An 18,812-nucleotide genomic window follows, 5' to 3' on the forward strand; every position below is an offset into this window, starting at 1 on the left:
CGCCACCGGCGCCGCCTTGCCCGTCTCCGACGCCGCCGGATCCGCACCTGCCGCCGCCGTCTCGACCTCCCTCATCGCCACCGGAGCCTTGTCGCCGCAGCTCGCCCCCGCCCCGATCTTGCCCAACCGCCGTCCCCCACCGCCCGGCCGGCGGCGCCCCCGCCGCCGCGCCGCGCCTCGCCGCCCCGCGCCCGCCACCTCCGCCGGGCCGGCCGGCCGCCCCGGCCACCCTCTATAGCCGGGGAACTCCTGCGAACCCCAACAACCTCAAAACAAGAAGGCCGCCGCCTCCCACCGCCGCCCACGGCCGTTCGCCGCTAGCGCTCCTAGTGCACGCGCTCTATAAGAATCTTGTCTCCCAAACAGACCCAATAATTGCGAATCAGATCTTTCTAAACTCCGCACTCGCCACAATCATCATCGTCCCGACACCCTCATATCATATCAACCACCAGTCCACCACACCCTCGCGCGCGGGGAACCGAGAGCGATCGCATCCGTGGCCATGCTTGCGAGGTTGCGCGCCGTGTCGGCGGCGGCACACGGGACCGATGCGAACCTGCGCCGCCTCCGCTACGAAGACACGGCGGATTGCGTCATCGTCTACGGCTACGACCTGCCCGGCCCCGGTGGCCCGGCGTCACCGGCGGTCAGCTGCGCCTCGGCTACGGGGTGGAGCGCGTCGGGGGCGCGCTGAGGCGCATCAAGGACACCTGCGAGGGCCTGGGCGAGGACGAGTCGATGCCTCTGGCGGACCCGTCGTTGCCATCGACGTCGTCGTCAGCGTCACCAACATCGTGGTCGGCGCATGCGACTTCGTCGTCGGCGCATGTGACTTCACCCAGTACGCTCGCGGCTCCCTAGCCCGCTTCATCGGCGAGTCTTCGAGGTATGTTGAACCAAATCCTCCACATCGATGCTTCGATTGAGTGTTTAACTGTCTGCATTGTCACTAGATTGGGATAGCGTAATGCGTAGCAAAAGATGCCTCCCCATGATCTTATTTTTAAAAAAACTTATGATCAGGATTTTGGGTGTTAATATATGAAAAGGCGCAAGATAATTTAGGCTTTGTTCATCAAAGAATTTATTTACACCATAGTTTCATGAAATCAGTCTGCTGAACATGAAAACATGCATCAGCATGTTCTGTATGTTTCCTATAGTAGAATCGCGACCGTGCCTGAGCACGTTTTTCATTAAGAAGAAAGCAGTTACAGACACAATCTTGATGCGGCCAAACAAAGCTCGACCAACACAAGAGCACAAAGGACTAAAAATAGAGAAACACTGAAAAAACGTACACATAGACAAGAAAACACAAAGACAGCACGAACAACAGCAAAGCAATACGGGGATGACAAAGGACACGACCCACAAACCACACCACAAGCCAGAACCCTACAACTGAACCTGCTAGCAGAAACAACAACGTCCAGGGCACAAAGGTCAGCGGCCTAACAAAGGTGGCAAAGCATCCACCCGAACGACCAACCACGGCGGCAAAGCATCCGCCCGAGGCAACCTCAACCAACACGACAGCGGTGGCAAAGCATCCGCCAGACCGGAACAGCGGCAAAGCATCCGCCAGCAAAGAGAACCGATGACCAAGCGCGACCCAGACGATGCAGATGAGATGAGGCGAAGGCAAGCGCAGAAGCAGAAACTCTCCGAGGAGAGCAGAAGACCACCACTAGCACAGCTTCCAAGACAACGCCTCCAAGAAGGAAACGACGCCACAGGCGCCGTCATCGTCCGACCAACAAGGTCTAGGTTTTCATCTGGAAGGTAAGCTGGAGAAGGAGGAAAAAGGGCGGAAGGATGACGCCTTCAAGAAGGTAAACGGCGCCTGAGGGCGTCGTCATTATCGGTCCGCAAGCGGAACCAAGGCTTTCACCACAACCCTTTTCCAACCCAGAGCCGCCGGCCGCCGGGGGGGGGGGGGATCCGCGCACGGCGAAGAGGAGGGCATAGGGGAAAGAGTGATGCCTTCAACAAGGTAAGCGACGCCCACGGGCGTCGCCACCACCGGCCCGCGAGCGGACCAAGGCTTTCTGAAAGTGATCTAGGCCCCTAAGTGGGTTTTGGTGGTTAGTGACAAAACACATGTGCATTTAATCGTGTAATTGAGCATGTGTGCAGGTGGTGAACATGTATAGGTGAATCAAGTGACGTTATACGACCCTCAAAAAGAAATGAAAAAGCGGAGTTCAAGTTTACTCAATAAATTAGATTTTGGATTTGAAATTTGAGTATAGGAACGCTGTACTATCAAGAGGGACTTGGTTCAAGAGTTTCGATTTAGATCTTGTGTTCAAGAGAACCTATACAAACTATTGTGAGCCACAAAACAACTCAAAAGAGCCATAAACCGATGTTTCTCCCTGCCTTACCCGGATACTCCGGGTACAGGGCCGGATACTCCGGACCCCATTGCCCGGAGTGTCCGGGTGCTGTTTCCAGGCTGAAAATTCAGGGTTGCCCGGAGTCTCCGGGCATATACCCGGAGTCTCCGGGTACCCTTTCGCCCAACGGCTATTTTTGGGCTGAAGACTATAAATACCCCCTCCATACCCCTTCAGCCCCCTCTCTCTTGCCACTTTGACGAACAGAACTCAAACCTAAGCCAAAAAGAGCTCTCTCACTCTCCCTTCTCCATTCTTGAGTGATTCCCTTGAGGGATTTGAGTGAGAAGCAAGCAAGAGCAAGGATTAGTGCTAGTGAGCCTCATTTCCATCTCTTGAGTACTAGGTTTTGGTCAAGCTCGCGGATTCAAGTTTGTTACTCTTGGAGCCTTGTGCTCCTAGACGGCTAGGCGTGCTTGTGATTGCTCAACCAAGATTGTGACCTGCACAAGAAGTTTGTAATCTCCATTCCTCGCCGAGGAATCCATAGTAAGTAACCTTGGGCTTGAGAGGTGATCTCGCCCTTGGAAGAGGAGCATAGGGGTTCTTGAGCACCGTCTCTCGAATCCTTCCTCAACGGAGACGTAGCACCTTCGGGTGTGAACTTCGGGAAACAAATCCTTGTCTCCTTTGTGTTAGTTTACTTGGTTTCATTGTCATTTGCTTGTGCGACTTCATTTCTAGGGTTTGAGCTCGATCTACTCACTCACGAGTTTCTAGTGAACTTTGTTTGTTGGATATCAACCTTAAGGAACCCCTGGTACTCAGTCTCTAGCTCGATCTACTTTTCTTTCAGAGTTACTTGCAGTTTCATTTCAGGTCGTTCAAACCCGGAGACTCCGGATATAGATCCGGATACTCCGGACCACCAAACCCGGAGTATCCGGGCATATACCCGGAGTATCCGGGCTAGTCTGTGTCTGACATTTTTGTTAAGTATTTTAAATTGCAGATTGCCTATTCACCCCCCCTCTAGGCATCTTAAGATCCTTTCAATTGGTATCAGAGCTTGGCTCTCCATTCTAAGGGCTTAACCGTCCGGAGAGGTCAAGATGTCGGATGATAAAAATAATCAAGAGATTCCGGTTAATGAAGGTGAAAAAGGTGATCCTAGTGATAAAAGAGACAAAGACAAGAATATAGAGCCATCCAACAACAACAAGAAGGGAAAGAATAAGAATGGTGGAGTAGAAAGTGAAGAAGAGACATCCGATGATGAGATGTCTTATGAGGAGTGGAAGGCATGGAGGAAAAAGAAGAAGGAGCAAAGGAAGAAAAAGACTAGCTCCCGAGTTATCATTGACTCTAGTGATGACTCCGACACCGATTCCAAGAGAAAAGCCTCACGCTCTTCAAACAACGGCAGCTCATCAAAATCAAAAGGCAAAGGTGATTATCGAAGAGTTGCTCATGATTACACTTTTTCTCTACCTAGTGAGCACAATGCATCAATTCATATGGGCAATCCACCTTTCTTTGATGGTACCGGATATAATCAATGGAAGACTAAGATGTTCGGTTACATGAATGCAATCCACAAGGATCTTTGGAAAGTTGTGGAAGTTGGGTGTGAAATTCCGGATGAAGATGAAACTCCAACACCGATTCAAGCATATGTACTACAAAGGAATTTCCAAGCATTGAACATCCTACACATATCCGTGAGTCCCGAAGAGTTTGACAAGATAGAGGATGCATCAACCGCCAAAGATGCTTGGGACACTCTTCTAGAAAACCATCAAGGGTCAAGGAAAATACGTGAATCAAGAATCAAAACTTTGGAAGATGAATTGAGCTTATTCTCCATGAAAAAGGATGAAGGTGTGAAAGAAATGTATAACCGCATGAAGAAGATCACAAACCAAATCAAATCTCTTGGTGGTGACAAGTGGGGTGACCGTGAGATTGTGGACAAGCTTTTGACCGTGTATATGGCTAGGGATGTTACTCTACCTAGCTTGATTAGAGCCGAAAGGGGATTCAAACACTTCACCGCCGAGAATGTTCTTGGAAGAATTGAAGCTCACCATGATCAATTGAAGAGAGTCAAGATCAACCAAGATCTAGCCGAGCTTCAAGAACAAGCGGCCAAGAATAGTGGGTTGGCACTTCAAGCTAAGTCAAAAAGCAAAGAAAAGGTAAACCAATCCTCAAAAAATGAAGGCACTAGTAGTGATGATGATGAAGAGCTTAATGATGAGCAAATGACTTTCTTTATCAAGAACTTCACATGAGTATTGAAGAGAGGCAACTTTAGAAACTTTGGAAGGAACAAGAAGTATGAGCCAAGAAGAAGATCTAATAGGCCGTGTTTTAGATGTAACAAGGTTGGGCATTTCATTGCCGATTGTCCGGAAGAGAAGAAGAAGAACAAAGACACCAAAGAAAGCACATCCAAGAGAGAGATCAAGATACAAGAAGCAAGCCGGAAAAGCTCATCTCGGTCAAGAATGAGATTCACAACAAGAAAGTGAGTCCGAGAAAGAAGATGTTGCAACCATGGCTTTCAAGGCATCATCTCCACATCCTCCAAGCTTGTTTGAAGATCTCACCGATGATGAGGATGAAGCTTCTATCATGTGCCTCATGGCTAAAAACTCCAAGGTAACATCTCCAAACTCATCGGACGATGAATTGGATAATGAAGTAGAAGTTGCTAAACTAGCCAAGAAATATGGTAAAGGGGCCACAACTAAAATGATGAAATTAGTTATGAAACTAGATGAAGCGGATGAGACTCTTGAAACACAAGAAGAATTGCTTAGACTTGAGAGAGAAAAATTCAGGGCTCTTGAAAAGGGCCTCGCCTATGAAAGGGAGGAAAACAAGATGCTTGTGAACTCAATCAAAGTCAAGGATGGCACTCTTCTTGAGTTGAAAGAGTCACTCTCTAGTGAAAAAGAAAAAGTAGATGATTTGGCTAGAAAATTTTCTTTTGTCAATGACACTAACACTTTCCTAAGGAAGGATAATGAGAAACTTCAAGAGAGCATGACAAGCTTACAAGCTAATCACACTTGAAGTTGAATTTAATACTCTTTGGGAAAGTACTTCTAAGACTAAAGAGACATGTAATTCATCTAGTCCTTCTACAAGTAATGGATGTGCACGGTGCTTTAATATTGATATTCAAACTTGTGCTACTAACCATGTTGAGATGAATGCAATGAAGAAAGAAATCTCTAGACTCACTCACTTGTTGCAAGAAGAGGCTCCATCACATACTCAAGTCCCAAAGAAAATTCCTTTTACAAGGGTAGGTGAATTTAAGAAACACACCAAGGGATTTGGGTCAAGATACATGAGCAAGTTTGGGTTTGAAGTGGGTAAGGGACTTGGTAGGAATGGGCAAGGTACCCCACATGCCATTCCATTTACCAAGAACAAGAACAAGACCGCCTTGGGTGCTCAAGGAGGTCTAGTGAACATGACCACTCCCATTCACAAGACAAATGATGTAATTCAAGAAAGTAGTCATGTCAACTTCATTAAGAGAGGCACAACATGTGATGAGGGTGCTAAGATTGTTGCATCCTCATTCAAAGAAGATAAGTTCAAGGCCTATAACCCAACTAAGATCAAGGCACAAGAATCATCTCATGTATCCTTCTATGCCGATTATGTATTGACAAGGAACCACCGTGGTAAAGTGGTTGCCAAATTTGTAGGACACCGTACATGGAACACAAAAGTGAAAAACCATGTATGGGTGCCCAAAGTTATTGTGACTAACATTAAAGGACCCAAGTATTGTTGGGTACCTAAAGGAAAAGAGTAACTTTGTTTTGTAGGGATACTCCTCCGGTGGATCAACTTGGGTGATTGATAGTGGTTGCACAAATCATATGACCGGAGAAAGGAGTATGTTTGAAACAATAACCGCATCAAGTGGAGATCATTTCATTACTTTTGCGGGAAATCAAAAGGGAAGAGTGCTTGGTACAGGTAACATTAATCTAACTCAAAGTTCACTCTCTCAAAAGTTCTTTTAGTTGAGTCACTTGGTTACAATTTGTTGTCCATCTCACAACTTTGTGATTCAGGCTTCAATTGTTTGTTCACTAAAGAGGGTGTAACCGTCATTAGAAGAAGCGATGACTCCGTTGCTTTGCTCAAGGGAAAGCTCTATCTTGTGGATTTTTCTCAAGAGAGGGCTCAACTTGATGCTTGCTTGATAGCAAAGTCTAGCTTGGGTTGGTTATGGCATCGCCGACTAGCTCATGTTGGGATGAGAAATCTCAACAAGCTTCTAAAGGGGGATTACATCCTAGGACTAACAAATGTTTCTTTTGAGAAAGATTGTGTATGTAGTGCATGCCAAGCCGGGAAGCAAGTTGGTGTTCCACATCCATCAAAGAGCATCGTCACCACCGTCAAGCCATTTGAACTTCTACATATGGATCTCTTTGGCCTGGTGGCGTACATTAGCATTGGTGGTAACAAATATGGTCTTGTTATTGTTGATGATTATTCTCGTTTCACTTGGGTATTCTTTTTGCATGACAAAAGTATAGTGTAAGAGACTTTCAAGAAGTTTGCAAAAAGAGCTCAAAATGAATTTGAGACTAAGATCAAGAAAGTGAGAAGTGACAACGGCACCGAATTCAAGAACACTAATGTAGAAGAGTTTCTAGATGAAGAGGGCATTGGTCATGAATTTTCGGTTCCATACACTCCTCAACAAAATGGAATTGTTGAGAGGAAAAATAGAACTCTCATCGAGGCCGCAAGAACAATGCTTGATGAGTACAAGATCTCGGATCAATTTTGGGCGGAAGCAATCAACACGGCATATCATGCAATCAACCGCCTATATCTTCACAAGATCTTGAACAAGACGGCATACGAGCTCCTACTTGGTAAAAAGCCTAATGTGTCTTACTTTGGAGTTTTTGGAAGTAAGTGCTTCATTCTTAACAAGAAGCCCAAGAACTCTAAGTTTGCACCTAAAGTTAATGAAGATTTTCTTCTTGGTTATGCCTCAAATGTCATGGCTATCGTGTTTTCAACAAAACCTCCGGTTGTGTTGAAATAGCGTGTTACGTGACATTTGATGAATCTAATGGCTCTCAAGGGGAGCAAGTTGATAATGTTGTAGGAATGGAAGAATCATCATGTCAAGCTATCAAGAAGTTGGCGATTGGTGAAATAAAGCCTCAAGAACAAGTGGACAATGATGATGATGAGTTGATGTTTCAAGGACCATCTACCTCTACATCTGCTGCAAAATCCGGAAACTCCGGATATGAAGCCGGAGACTCCGGACATCTTGACCGGAGTATCCGGACTCCAGACCGGAGTATCCGGGCTACTCAAGCTGAGGCATCAATCCAACATCAAGATCAGTCTCAAGATGGTAGAGATGCTGAACCAATCCAACATCAATCCTCCATTCCACATCCAAGAGTTCATCACATAATTCAAAAGGATCATCCCGTGGATAATATCCTTGGAAGTATAAGTAAAGGGGTAACCACTCGATCTCGTTTGGATACTTTTTGTGAACATTACTCGTTTGTTTCTTCCTTGGAACCTCTTAAGGTGGAAGAAGCATTGGATGATCCGGATTGGGTGATGGCTATGCAAGAGGAATTGAACAACTTCACTCGGAATGAAGTCTTTTCCTTAGTAGAAAGACCCAAACAAAATATCATTGGAACCAAATGGGTCTTTCGAAACAAACAAGATGAACATGGTGTGGTGACAAGAAACAAAGCAAGGTTGGTTGCTCAAGGCTACACACAAATCGAAGGTTTGGATTTTGGTGAAACGTATGCACCCGTAGCTAGGCTTGAGTCAATTCGTATTTTGCTTGCCTATGCTACTCACCATGATTTCAAGCTATATCAAATGGACGTGAAGAGTGCTTTTCTTAATGGACCAATCTCCGAATTGGTATATGTTGAGCAACCACCGGGTTTTGAAGATCCAAAATTCCCAAACCACGTCTACTTGCTCCATAAGGCGCTCTATGGGCTCAAGCAAGCCCCTAGAGCATGGTATGAATGCCTTAAGGACTTTCTCTTAAGGAAAGGCTTTGAAATAGTCAAAGCCGATCCTACTCTTTTCACTCGCAAAGTTGATAAAGATATCTTTGTGTGCCAAATATATGTCGATGACATTATATTTGGCTCTACTAACAAAACTTGGTGCGATTATTTTAGTAGGATTATGACAAAGAGATTTGAGATGTCTATGATGGGTGAGTTGACCTTCTTCCTCGGATTTCAAATCAAGCAACTCAAGGATGACACTTTCATTAGTCAAACCAAGTACATCAAGGATATGCTCAAGAAGTTTGACATGGAAAATGCCAAGCCCATCAAAACTCCCATGCCAACCAATGGGCATCTTGATCTCAATGAAGATGGCAATGCCGTGGATCAAAAGGTATATCGCTCCATGATTGGATCCCTTCTTTACCTTTGTGCATCTAGGCCCGATATTATGCTTAGTATGTGCATGTGTGCAAGATTTCAAGCTAATCCGAAAGAATGTCATTTGATGGCGGTTAAGAGAATCCTAAGATATTTAGTTTTCACTCCTAACCTTGGTTTATGGTATCCCAAGGGCTCATCTTTCGATTTACTTGGCTATTCCGATTCGGATTATGCCGGTTGCAAAGTGGATCGAAAGAGCACTACGGGGACTTGTCAATTCCTTGGCCGGTCCTTAGTAGCTTGGAGCTCTAAGAAGCAAAATTCGGTTGCTTTATCCACAGCGGAGGCCGAATATGTCGCCGCCGGTGCGTGTTGTGCACAACTTTTGTGGATGAGACAAACGTTGAGTGACTTTGATTGTCATTTTGATGCAATTCCTCTATTTTGTGATAATGAGAGTGCAATCAAGTTAGCAAACAACCCCGTACAACACTCCCGAACAAAGCACATAGATATTCGTCATCATTTCTTAAGGGATCATGAGGCTAAGGGAGATATTGCTTTACAACATGTAAGCACCGACGGGCAACTTGCCGATATCTTTACTAAGCCTCTAGATGAGTCAAGGTTTTGTGCTTTGAGAAGTGAACTAAACATCTTGGATTCTCGTAACCTAGCTTGAATTACTGCATACACTTGAGTGATCATAGATTAAGTGGTTATCAAAATGAAAATATCTTGAAAACTTTCAAAAATTGGGTGTTTTTGTAAAAAGCTTGGTTCTTCACTTTACTCACTTGAGATCATTGTTCTCCTTGATTGATTGTTGGTTGATCTCGAGTTGAGTAATTTCTCTCACACCATTAGATCTACAAAATCTATCTTTACCGATTCCATCTAGATCTCTTTCAAGTTCTTTAGAACTTATTTCTGCTTAGTCTCAGGGGGAGCCAGAGTCTCCGGCCCAGGGCCCGGAAACTCCGGACTATCCGGATACTCCGGTCCTGAGGCCGGATACTCCGGATATCTGAAATTTACTATATATACCGCGGGGAGGGTCGGGGTAAACGGTTCATTCACTCCTTTTTACCACAGCCGCCGCCCCCTCTTCTCTCTACTCTCCCACTCACGCCCTAGGGGCGATTTCTACCTTCCGGCCATCACAAACTCGTCAATCTTTGAAGGAAGGCTCTTCTCCACTCCGGAAACTCCGGGGAGTCATTGGATTTGAAGTTCCCGCGCTCTCAACGGTCTCAAAGGTACTTTTGAACTTCGGATCACCCGATCTCCCAATGTCATAGGTTTCTTTGAAAAATCTTTAGGGCATCTCTTCCTAGCATGTGTAGGAACCTTTGGCTCAAGTTTCATTCAAATCCCATGGTCAAATCCTTAGATTTTTGAAACCTAGGGTTGCAGTTGCCTGAATCCGGAAACTCCGAATATATACCCGGATACTCCGGACCCTCTGGGCCGAAGTCTCCGGTGTTATACCCGGAGTCTCCGGACTTGATCACCACCAGCACATCTTTTTCTTCCCAATTCTATCCAGCTTGGTCATGATCTTTGTTATCTACTTAGGCATGGTGAGGCCACGCGCTGGTGAGTCCTTGGAGGACGCAGAGCAACGGAGACAAAAGAGGCATCATGATCCTCACTCTCAAAGGGAAGATGCTCCTCGAAATCCTCCAAGGGAGTTGCGTCCATGTCATCGTGCCGGGAAGGAACCCGCTGGGAGCAGTTCTAAGGAGCCAAGGAAAGCTCCTTACATTTTGCAAAGCCAAGCCGCGGCTCCTCCATCCCGTCCGACACCGACAAGACAGGGTATTGCTCATGACATATGTCCTAAGACACCCCCTCGCTTGGTAGTTGAGTACCCTCCCGGGCAGCGCACTTATCCTAATATTCCAAGGCTTCATTGACCTGGGATAGTGCCTGGCTTCACAGTAGAGATGGAAAGGAACTATTACAAGCAAGATGTAGCACTTAGGGAGGCACGCAAAGAGAAAGTTTACAGATATGACAAGAGTGAAGGTCTTGAGTGGCGCTTTTGGTGCAAGCTTCACGAAGACTTCTATTCTTCAGTTGTGATGCGTAAGTCTTGTGCTCCCATTGTTCATTGCAAGTACGTGGATTGGAAATATTATGAGAATATGAAGGATCCATTCTTTAATGAGGCTATGGCAAAGTGCAAGGAGATGGGTCTCTATGATATTATGGATTTTCGCTATGATTGGAATGAGGAGATCCTTGCTCAATTTCATTCTTCTTTATATTATGATGAAAATGAGATTGCATTTTATTGGACCACCGAAGGAGCAAAATATGGAGTGGATTACATGACCTTCTCTAGGTTACTTGGACTTGGCACTAAGGATGAGAAGAGAGATCCCATTCATGTTGAGGAACAACTCAAGACATATCAAGTACCCACCTTGTTCTACAATCCTTATTGTGCTCAAGAAGGAAAGGCAAACCATCTCTTGCCGGTTTACTATGCAATGAATCAATTCTTTAGAGCAACCATTGATGCAAAGGATGGTGATCCCGTGGCACTTAGATACTATGCAGTGAATCTTCTAGCCCGGACTTTGCCAAGTGGTAGACCGTTTTGCATTATGGACTTCATTTGGAATGAGCTAGGAAGGACTATGATTGAGGCCAAGAAGTCCCTTCCTGCTGCACCTTACATCATGTATATGATAGAGAGGGTGACCAAGGTCACATTTCCAAAGACAGTTAAGCATGAACCTCTTCACTTGCGTGCCCGCTCAGGTGATGCACCACCTCCTCCTCCAGCTCATGCCGGTGCAACAAGGAACCCAAGACATGATCCTGCTCCATCTTCTGTGGGTGCCTCTTCATCGTCTCGTCACCGTCATCATGACTCCTTTGTGAAGAGGGCCCTCCGCAGCTTATTTGGGATGTGTAGGAATATTGCAAATGATGTGCATGAGAACACAAGGTCCATCAATGAGATTCGGGGTCATTTGGGACTTCCTTTGGATCCTCATCGCGAGCTCCCGGACTTTGATGATCCATTTGCTGAGTGGGATGCCGCCGATGAAGCTTCTATTGCCACTACTCATGCTCCACTTCCACGTGCTCGTCGTCAGCCCCGTTCTCCTCATCGCCGTACTTCTTCTTCCTCCCGTCGTGCTCCTCCAAGTGGCCAAAAGATCTTTGATGAGGAAGAGGAGACCGAAGAAGATGAGCCCTTAGGCTATCGTGAGCACCCCGACTCCGATGAAGATGAGGATACCTCCGAGGATGCCGCCCAAAATGAAGATGATGAGTAGATGGACTTCATGCTTCTTTTCATTCCCTTTTTGGCACTTGATGACAAAGAGGGAGTGAAAATGCCATTTATGTACTCATTTGGGCATGTGTCGCCTTTGTATCGAACTTATGTCATTTCCATTCCGTTTTAAACTCTCTTGATCGTTTGTAAGGACTATGTGGTGTGAGAACCCTTGTAATGTGTGCTACTCTGTGCTTAGCTGTCGAACTTGAGTTATTTCTAAGAAACTTCTGCTAGTGTGTGACATATTTGAGCTGTGGATTATCTGTTTTCTGTCTTTCTGTGTTCTGGCTCAGAAGGGCCAGATACTCCGGGCTACAGGCCGGATTCTCCGGACCTATACCCGAAGTCTCTGGGTCCAGCTGACAGATACACATTTTATTGAGTGGATAACTTGTCATATGCATCACACATATTCTTGGCACTCACCTATTCACCCCACTGTCAAACTTATAAGAGATTGTGTGTTTCTCTCAATATATATGTCAATTGTTGACATGTCAAGTCAAAATTGAAATTCAAAGTTCATGGCATACTTTTAGGGGGAGCTCTTATATGCTAGATGTTTAATGCTTTATGATTATCAAATGAGTTACATGTGAGTTGTCATCAATCACCAAAAAGGGGGAGATTGAAAGTGATCTAGGCCCCTAAGTGGGTTTTGGTGGTTAATGACAAAACACATGTGCATTTAATCGTGTAATTGAGCATGTGTGCAGGTGGTGAACATGTATAGGTAAATCAAGTGACGTTATACGACCCTCAAAAAGAAAATGAAAAAGCGGAGTTCAAGTTTACTCAAGAAATTAGATTTTGGATTTGAAATTTGAGTATAGGAACGCCGTACTATCAAGAGGGACTTGGTTCAAGGGTTTCGATTTAGATCTTGTGCTCAAGAGAACCTATACAAACAATTGTGAGCCACAAAACAACTCAAAAGAGCCATAAACCGAAGTTTCTCCCTGCCTTACCCGGATACTCCGGGTATAGGGCCGGATACTCCGGACCCCATTGCCCGGAGTGTCCGGGTGCTGTTTCCAGGCTGAAAATTCAGGGTTGCTCGGAGTCTCCGGGCATATACCCGGAGTCTCCGGGTACCCTTTCGCCCAATGGCTATTTTTGGGCTGAAGACTATAAATACCCCCTCCATACCCCTTCAGCCCTCTCTCTATTGCCACTTTGACGAACAGAACTCAAACCTAAGCCAAAAAGAGCTCTCTCACTCTCCCTTCTCCATTCTTGAGTGATTCCCTTGAGGGATTTGAGTGAGAAGCAAGCAAGAGCAAGGATTAGTGCTAGTGAGCCTCATTTCCATCTCTTGAGCACTTGGTTTTGGTCAAGCTCGCGGATTCAAGTTTGTTACTCTTGGAGCCTTGTGCTCCTAGACGGCTAGGTGTGCTTGTGATTGCTCAACCAAGATTGTGAGCTGCACAAGAAGTTTGTAATCTCCATTCCTCGCCGAGGAATCCATAGTAAGTAACCTTGGGCTTGAGAGGTGATCTCGCCCTTAGAAGAGGAGCATAGGGGTTCTTGAGCACCGTCTCTCGAATCCTTCCTCAACGGAGACGTAGCACCTTCGGGTGTGAACTTCGGGAAACAAATCCTTGTCTCCTTTGTGTTAGTTTACTTGGTTTCATTGTCATTTGCTTGTGAGACTTCATTTCTAGGGTTTGAGCTCGATCTACTCACTCACGAGTTTCTAGTGAACTTTGTTTGTTGGATATCAACCTTAAGGAACCCCTGGTACTCAGTCTCTAGCTCGATCTACTTTTCTTTCAGAGTTACTTGCAGTTTCATTTCAGGTCGTTCAAACCCGGAGACCCCGGATATAGATCCGGATACTCCGGACCACCAAACCCGGAGTATCCGGGCATATACCCGGAGTATCCGGGCTAGTCTGTGTCTGACATTTTTGTTAAGTATTTTTTATATTGCAGATTGCCTATTCACCCCCCCCTCTAGGCGTCTTAAGATCCTTTCAATTAGTATCAGAGCTTGGCTCTCCATTCTAAGGGCTTAACCATCCGGAGAGGTCAAGATGTCGGATGATGAAAAGAATCAAGAGATTCCGGTTAATGAAGGTGAAAAAGGTGATCCTAGTGATAAAAGAGACAAAGACAAGAATATAGAGCCATCCAACAACAACAAGAAGGGAAAGAATAAGAATGGTGGAGTAGAAAGTGAAGAAGAGACATCCGATGATGAGATGTCTTATGAGGAGTGGAAGGCATGGAGGAAAAAGAAGAAGGAGCAAAGGAAGAAAAAGTCTAGCTCCCGAGTTATCATTGACTCTAGTGATGACTCCGACACCGATTCCAAGAGAAGAGCCTCACGCTCTTCAAACAAGGGCAGCTCATCAAAATCAAAAGGCAAAGGTGATTATCGAAGAGTTGCTCATGATTACACTTTTTCTCTACCTAGTGAGGACAATGCATCAATTCATATGGACAAGCCACCTTTCTTTGATGGTACCGGATATAATCAATGGAAGACTAAGATGTTCGGTTACATGAATGCAATCCACAAGGATCTTTGGAAAGTTGTGGAAGTTAGGTGTGAAATTCTGGATGAAGATGAAACTCCAACACCGATTCAAGCATATGTACTACAAAGGAATTTCCAAGCATTGAACATCCTACACACATCCGTGAGTCCCGAAGAGTTTGACAAGATAGAGGATGCACCAACCGCCAAAGATGCTTGGGACACTCTTCTAGAAAACTATCAAGGGTCAAGGAAAGTACGTGAATCAAGAATCAAAACTTTGGAAGATGAATTGAGCTTATTCTCCATGAAGAAGGATGAAGGTGTGAAAGAAATATATAACCGCATGAAGAAGATCACAAACCAAATCAAATCTCTTGGTGGTGACAAGTGGGGTGACCGTGAGATTGTGGACAAGCTTTTGACCGTGTATATGGCTAGGGATGTTACTCTACCTAGCTTGATTAGAGCCGAAAGGGGATTCAAACACTCCACCGCCGAGAATATTCTTGGAAGAATTGAAGCTCACCATGATCAATTGAAGAGAGTCATGGGGGAGGTGGGAGAGAGAGAGAGAGGAGAGGCGTGGGGGCGAGCAGGCGGAGCCGACTTCGGCCCGGCCATGGGCCGCCGCCGCCACCCGGGCGGCTACCGGCGACGGTGGCGGCCACCGGAGGCGACCCTGGGCGGGGTGGTGGCCGGCGGCGCAGGGTGCCCCCGAGTCGCCCCCGAGACTGAGAGCGACGCGGGGGAGGGGGAGTCTTTTTTTTAGCTATAGTAGCAATTCTTATCCCTTATTGTAGAAGAACACTTGTAGGTTATGAGATTTTCAAATATTGCAATTGTTGGATTAATCATATCTTAACTATTGGTTCGCTAAACCTTGGGAACCAACCAACTTGTATAATGTTGTATCAGTGGGTTCCAATGTTTTACAGTCGTCCAGTCGAACCTAGTCGCCATGGCCCCGATAAGGTGATTAGTCGAGATTAGTCATCAATCAGGCCGATTAGTCGAGCCTAGTCGTCTGTATAGTCGTGCTATCATACAGGACCGATATGATATGTATACTATACATTACATTGTATATATCAAGCATGAACACCGCAATGATGTAGTGCTCTAGAGTAGATTGAGAAGTCCTCGATTGATGCCTATTTGCTGCTACTACTTCTGGTGGATCACAAAGCATGGAACTTACTGACTTGGAGTACTTCTATGTTTGTGGTTTTACTGGACCAGAAATTATGAATGAAGTGATTGCAGCTTGAGCAATTTTCATCTTGGCATGCTTGACCTTTGTTCCAAAACTTGGTACCTGTACTCTTGCTGTTCCTTGTTCTCCTGGTTCTTGTTCAGCAGCTTCACCCCTTTCACCCTCTGCAGCTTCAGCCCCTTGCTCTTGTTCACCTTCATCTAATTGCACAAGCACGGTTCTTGATTTCTTCTTCAAGTAAGCATGCATGTCTTTCCTGACCATCTCTGGAGCTTTCGGACATTTCACTACATCCCCATAACCCCCAGCAAGGTGTTGCTTGAACCTTTTAATTCCTGAAGGAACAACCTTCTTGCAAAATATGCATTGCACCATCTCCTTCTTCAGAGGATACCTAAAACCTAATGGGCCTAATACCAGCCCAGTAGTCCAAACGCCCAGTGAACACGGCCCATAACAGCAAAATTGATCGTTTTTCAGCCTAGTCGGCTGACTAATCAACGACTAATCGGACGACTAGAATTCTAGTCGCCCAGACCTAGTCGTTACTCCTTATCGGTGTTATAGGAACGATAAGCCCGACTAATCGCGACCGCAACTAATCGCGATTAGTCGGACGACTGTAAAACATTGGTGGGTTCAGACTTTGCATAGTTAGAACCGTGCCTTTCAAAACTGATTATGCAAAGGATTTGAACCCACTATATGAATGGTCTAATGGTGACTTGAAAAAGCGCTATCCAGAATGGAAGAATTTATCCACCTTTTACGCCTGCATTTTTTTTGATATGCTTGTATTATGCCACACTCTGGTGATCACTGATCAGGTCCTTCAAATATCAGTTCCTGCAACAAATATTATGATCCACTCAGTGGAAACTGAGATAAAGGAAAACAATGAATGCCAAAGTGTTCAATAATTTTAATTTCTAACCATGCGTTTCAAACTGATTATGGAAAGGATTTGAACCCACTGAACGGTCTAATGGTGACTTGAAATGGTGCTCCCTAGAATGGAAGAATTTATCCACTTTTTATGTCTGCATAATCACTGGTGGCCAGGTCCCTCAAATATCAGTGTCTGCAACAGAAATTATGATCCACCTAGTGAAAACTGAGCTAAAGGGAAGCAAAAGCAATGAATGCTACAGTGTTTAATAAATTCCTTCCTCACATTGTAGCTACAATATTATTGGATTAAGAGGGATATTTGGCAGTTGGCATTGTCTAATGTATTAGCATCAGAACAAAGAACAATGTGTGGGGAGAATCTAGCGGGTATACCTGGCAGGCCATGGCATATACCCTAAGAATTTTGAGCGCATGTAACCCACAATAAGGCAGTCAAATCGGCTTGTGCAAATGCAATACCCCATGGCCCAATGTAGAAAGCTTCTTTCAATGCAAATTTTAGAATTAATTATTAATTTTAAGATCATATTAATCTATCTATATTGTGCTTTTAGCAAATTCTATGCTTGTATGTTGGCATGTTATTTGTGGTTTACTTTTTGAAGTTGGAGTGTTGGACTGCCCTAACCCAAAATCCTGTCAGAGGAAAGCCCGGCAGCCGCAATTGAATTTGCAAAAGGGGAAAATATGATGCTCAATTTGAAGATCTCCCAGAGGTATGTCAAAATTATCATGTTTCAGACTGGCGTTTGACTATAAGATTTGATTTGCAAACACGATAATTTGTATTGCTTTTCCGCAGGATGTGCAGTGCATTATATTCAAAGTTGGAGCTCAAAGCAGCCGTAAAGTCTAGCATTCTGTCAAACAAAAGGAGAAACACGTGGATGATTTGCTCAAAACTAAGGTTTGATGCCAGTAAAATGTTCGGAAAAGGCATGGCATGGAGGTACTACATTCCAAAATTTACCGACCATGTCAATCGAGTCTTGAAACTGCAACATGGCAAGGTGGTTGAAACCCTTGAGATCAGAGTAGATTTTACCAGTATTCTAGCTGTTCATCTGGATAATTGGGTCAGTTTTGCAGCAACGTCATGCACAAAGAATCTGTCACGGGCAGACTTACGGGCCAGCGGACTACAGTAGCCGGTCCAGTACTGTAACACGCGGCTACTGTATACTGTAGGGCGCGGCTACTATAGCACACCTAGGGTTAGTAGTCTATTTAAGGAGAGATTAGGGAGTCATTAAAGATAGGCTTAGAATAGATTAGATCTAGTACCTATTATCACTGCCCTTGGAGTGCGGCCGCCGCAGTTGCGAGGCCGCGCTCATTGGGTTCAGGTTTACTGTATCTAGATCCATGACAATTGGTATTAGATAGCTTTGGTTTCGATCCGATCCATGACCGTTGCCGCTGATCCTGCTGCGCCACCGCTGGTTTTGCCGTTGCCATCCCTATGGGTGACACCACCAAAGCCAGTTGTGGCGCAGCCTTTCCAATCTACCACCGGGTACAACACGCCGTCGCTGCTTCCGCCGTCGCCATCCCCATGGGCGCCGCCAACGGAGGAAGCCATGGCGTGTTCCGAGGACGTACACTTTTCGTCACCCTACTTCCCATCTCCACATTGGGTGGCCTTCAAGAGGAAGGGTCTACCCCGCTCGGGTGGAGCGACACTCGCGGTACAGGTTGCCCTCCGGAACCGTTCGTTGCCAAATAGGAGGGGGCCGTCGTCGCGACGGCGGCCGCTTGCACCACAGGGTGCAACTGCAGGTGATGAGGTATGCGCTAAACACACATGGCCAAGTCCAGGCTTGGCCATCATCGACTCGTTGCCGCGCCTACGGCTCTGGCGCCGCTGGGGGGGGGGTGATCCGGCCACGGAACGATCCATGCCCACGCCACAAGGCGACGGCGTCGCCAAGCTGCCGACAGTGCGCCTCCCGCGCCGGTGACCCCTTGTGGTTGGACACTTGAAGCATCTCTCCTATCTTCGAGCTTGGATGGGATTCTGGTGGAGGCACGCGTGGCGCTAGATGGATTCGCAGGCTGCTATGGTGTGGCCAAGAATGAAGATAAGGCCAACAACACATGCTCTCGCTATTGTTGCC

General features: G+C 45.8%; 1 long non-coding RNA gene across 1 annotated transcript; it reads left to right on the plus strand.

Moving 5' to 3' along the window:
* Positions 1-400: 400 nt before the first annotated feature.
* On the plus strand, positions 401-18,284 carry LOC120668518. The gene is made up of 3 exons (XR_005672465.1): positions 401-889; positions 17,339-17,411; positions 17,498-18,284. It is a non-coding gene; the product is annotated as an uncharacterized LOC120668518 (long non-coding RNA).
* Positions 18,285-18,812: the final 528 nt, after the last annotated feature.

This window comes from Panicum virgatum, chromosome 4N (genome assembly GCF_016808335.1).
Source record: "Panicum virgatum strain AP13 chromosome 4N, P.virgatum_v5, whole genome shotgun sequence".
Taxonomy (NCBI): domain Eukaryota; kingdom Viridiplantae; phylum Streptophyta; class Magnoliopsida; order Poales; family Poaceae; genus Panicum; species Panicum virgatum.